Here is a 4,631-nt window from a genome sequence, read left to right on the forward strand (position 1 = left end):
GAGAGAAAAAAAATCGAAAACAGTCTCAGAAAAGACAGAAACTAAAGTATCCTAAAATAATAAATAGTTGAGAGTATACCACCAATCAGTATGACAACCTGAGACTTTTCCTGTCTTTCTTTCAACCCACTCAAGATTGAAATTCCAGGGAGAGTACTTGACTGGCCTAGATTGTTTCACCTGCTCACAACTTGGTCATGAAAGGGCAGTCCCACCAAAACGACATTGAACAGCACACAAGTAGTTCTCCAAGGCAAGTGAGATTACTACGTATACCCATAAGATGTACACCCATAAGTGGGAGAACAGAAACCTGATCCTCAGCTCACTTGTCTCAGCACTCTTTTAACCACTAATTTGGGGAGGTGGTGGTGGTGGAGGGAAGATATTCTTGTGTATATTTCTTTCTCTCCATAGAATATACTTTTGATGCTCTATGCTGATATCACTTAGCTAATTCCCATTTATCCTTTTTCATTCAGTTCTCAGCTTATTCTTTTGTTTTCTGACGCATCTTCCATGATCCCTAACCAAAATATGGGTTAGGTCTCTCAATTTTGTCTTCTCGAGCACCACACAGGTCTTCCTAGATAAACTGTAGGCTCCTTGAGAGCTTGAAAACTGTCGACCTACAAGACCTAACACAGGAACTGGTATGTCGATGGCACACCCAAAATATTATGATTGGCTTATCTGATATGACTTGCCTAGGGACAAGTATAAGGAGGCGAAGGGAATTGGAATTGATCCCAGAGGGGAAAAGACACCTGGTTGAGAAGAGAGTAGAGGCTGCTAGAATGAGCATCCCCCACACAAAAGAAACACATATACACCTACACACCCTGCCCAAAATGAACGAAGGATGAAATAATTAGAGAGGATTCTATAGGTAATTGCAGCTTGAAGCAATCAGCCAAACTGCATGTCCTGTGGATTCCAGGAGTGTGGGCTGTGGGGAAGCCCTCAGCAGGAGCACTGCAACATTTAGCCGCAAGGCTGGAGGGAAGACTTTGCCTTCTTAGTTTTCAGTTATTTGAAGAAAGCCAGGAATCTGGGGCATTGGGAGGGGTGCACAGGTTCTATCAATGTCTAGTACTAAAAATAACAAAGTTAAATTTTATGGGGCTAGTTGATTAAACTTGGTATTCTATGCCTGTAGTCTCCACAAAATATGTGTGAAAGGTCACCATTCAAGCTAATGTGATATATTTTTCTATTGAAAATAACAACAGCTAACATTTATAACGCTCATCATTTGCCAGGCACTGTGCTAAAACACTTTTCATAAACAATCTCACTTAAATCCTACAGGGGATACTATAGCCTGACTTGCTCAATGTCCACTGTACCCGCTTCTAGGATTACTTCTTACATGCCGTAGCTGTAAGGCTGAAAACTACACTTCTCAGTATGCTTTGTAGCTATAGTCTGTATGTGATTTGGGTTCATCCAATTAAATTTCTTGAAACTTGAACTCACTGATTTGTTAGGGAGATAAAGAGAGGTAAGTGAGCTGTCCATTTTCCTAATGCAGACCCAGTTAACCCTGGAATTAGTTGTGATAATAGCTTCCAGATTGCTGCATTTCAGGTGTTCTTGAGGCCAACAATTCTGGTGGCTTTCTGATCCATGGGTTATATCTAAGTTGATATAATCCTGAATTCAACACTTGAGACAGTTACCTTCTGGTTCTCCAGCTTTTCGACTGGCTAATTTATGAGTGGGTCATGACTCTTAGTGGGTCAGTACAGTGGTGGTATTTTGGAACTTATTTGCAGACGCTTATCCTAGAGGCTGCTCCTCCCATCATTCAACAATTTTGTATGCACCTGATCTCCTACATTCAATCCTTTTTGCTTAAAATACCTGGACTGTTTTTATGTTATCTGTCTAAGCCAAGAAGTACTGTCTCCATTTCACAGACAAGAAAACTGAGGTGGAGAAAAGTTACATAGTAAGTGTGGAACTGTGTTTTGAACTCAGGAAGTTTTCTGGGGTTCAATACCCATCAACCACCATGTTATTCATTCATGCTTTCATACCACCATTATTTATTGGAGAACTTCTATGTGCTGCATAATATGTTAATATCTGTGGATGTTATAGAAAAAAACAAAGTAAAAAAAATTTTAAATCTAGTTCTACTGACTTGTAACAGAAAGTAAGATAGTTATAAGTACATTTAAATAGTGACATATTTTGCTACAGGCCTGTGCTGTAAAGAGGCACGTAGTTTTTAAAAGCAGGCAGTCTGTATCAAAAGCAGGTTGTAAAAGAGCTGGTTGCTAAAGGGATTTAATTTAAATTTTGGTTTACAAATAATTTAGTCAAAATATTGATAAGAATGAAAGAAGCTAGAAAGGAAGAAAAGAGTGAGTTAGCAAATAGGTTGACATCCTTTTATATCATAAATCCCTTTGATCTTCCCCCTAACTTTCCACCATTCCAGACCAGCAGCAATAATTTCAGCTCTCCTCACTTCCATTGGAATTCTTCCCTATAGATAAAGAAGAAGCTAAGTTATGAGTAGGGGACTTGAAAGAAGATAGCTTCTCCATCTGGCCATTTCATTCTAGTGCTGAGACAGAACTTGGTAGTTAGGTCATGAGATGCCTGATCACTGCTGACTGAGAAGGAAAACTCTTGAGAAGCAAAGACTTTCTCAGTAGAGGCTTAATCTGCTGTTGGCAGAAGAAAGACTCCAGGGACAGTAATATCTGGTAAAGCCACAGAAATAAATACTGGAGCCATAAATATGCCTCAAGAAGGAATTTTGACTCTAAATTTCAAGACTGAGAGTGATTTGAAAGAAATGTACTCAAGGTTAGGGATAAAACCGGGTCGAGATAATCGATAGTAGTGAATAATTAGTTAGAGAAATACCCAAAATTTCCTGGGGCGTTAGGTTTTATTTTTTTTTAAGACTTGTACTTTTGGACCATCCACATCTCACTTGGACATTTATTTATTTAAATAAAGAATCATCTTTCATAACAGCAGGAAGCTATATCTACTGGGTGCCCAGATGTCCAGGCCACATGTTTACCCCCAAGGTAACCTGAAGGCACCAGGTCCTAATTTCTGGCCAGCACCCAGGAAAAAATAAATAATTTTGTGTGTCCTGGAATTGTGGATCTAAATGTAAAAATGGCAGCAACATTATAGATTTTGCAGAAAACTAAGTAAAAAATTACTCTAAGAAAAAATTTTGAGGCAAATGTGGACTTGGAAGGTACTCAAGTTAAGCATATGTGCCAGATGGATGGTTTCATTTGTTTTGAGGGAACAGGGATCTATGATCCCGTGCTGTCAATTCATCAGTTGACATTTTCAGACACTTGCTATATATCACTGAGAAGTTTCTCCTTCAATCATTCAACTCAATTCAAAATGTACAGACATGCTGAATACCTACTATCTATCAATAAAATATGTGTTCACTTCCTACTATGTGCCATGTTCTGAGGGACACAAAAGATATGTCAGTCAAATAATTGATGTTGGAACACTAAAACAAGTGAAAGACATATAAGATAACTGTTTTTTTCTCCCCTTTTTGAAGGAGAATTATTATTATTATTATTAATTATTATTACTTTGCCCCATGAAAGTCAGATTCTATTTTGTGACTTTCACCAATGAAATGCACAGGAAAGTGCTGTGCGTCACTTCCAGGAAGAAGTTTTAAAAGCCAGTTCTTGTTTGACCACAGTCTCCTTTCTCTTTGCCATGATGACTGGTGATGGCAATGTTCCAATAACAACAGCTTCTTGGTTAACCTGGATCCTGGAGTAAGTCAGGTGGAGTTGATTCTTAACTGTGCTACAAGAGACATGTAGCATGAATGAAAAATAACCCTCTGTTTTTGTAAGAAGCAATGTTTTGAAGTTACTTGTTACCACAGCATAACCCAGCCTTATCTGACTTACATAAGAAATCACTATAAAACTAAATTTCATTGAGTAGTTTACTATATCCTGAGCATATGCTGGGGGTTTTATATGCATTATCTCATTGAATTCTCATAAAAATGCCATGAAGTATACATTAACTCTATTTTATAGATGCTGAACTGAGTTCCAGAGCTAAATTCAGACCACACTGAATTGTAGTGCTGGAGTTGAGTTTCAGAACCTGGTTTGTTTGGATCCAGAACCATGAATTTAACTATTATGCCATACTGCCATATAGAGTAGACTGAATATAATCACAGGTCAAGAAGAAATTTTTTGAATAGACTGTAACTGCTCTGGGAAGTACAGAAGGGAAGAGATCAGTGTGCATGAGAACTTCTTGGGAAGAGCTTCATGGAAGAAGTGAGAATGAAAAAATGGGTAGGTTTTAGATAAAAGTAAAGGAAGCTGCAATGTTTTCAGATCTTTTTGGAATGGGGAGAGGGAGAGAGAAGAGACTTCATTTATCTGGTTGAAATATGGTAATACAATGGATATACCAAATCTGGAAATTGGTTTAGTCTACTCTTAAGAACTTCACAGTCAGAGAGGGAAGATAAGGCCTTTACCCAAATTGCTATCATAATTTAGGGAAGCTCCACTAGGAGGCATGCTGGAATTTTCTATATAAAGTGGGTTAAGACTTATCAAATCAAGACTAAGCAGAAATCTCCTCAC

Source organism: Pteropus vampyrus, unplaced genomic scaffold (assembly GCF_000151845.1).
Source record: "Pteropus vampyrus isolate Shadow unplaced genomic scaffold, Pvam_2.0 Scaffold110, whole genome shotgun sequence".
Lineage (NCBI taxonomy): Eukaryota > Metazoa > Chordata > Mammalia > Chiroptera > Pteropodidae > Pteropus > Pteropus vampyrus.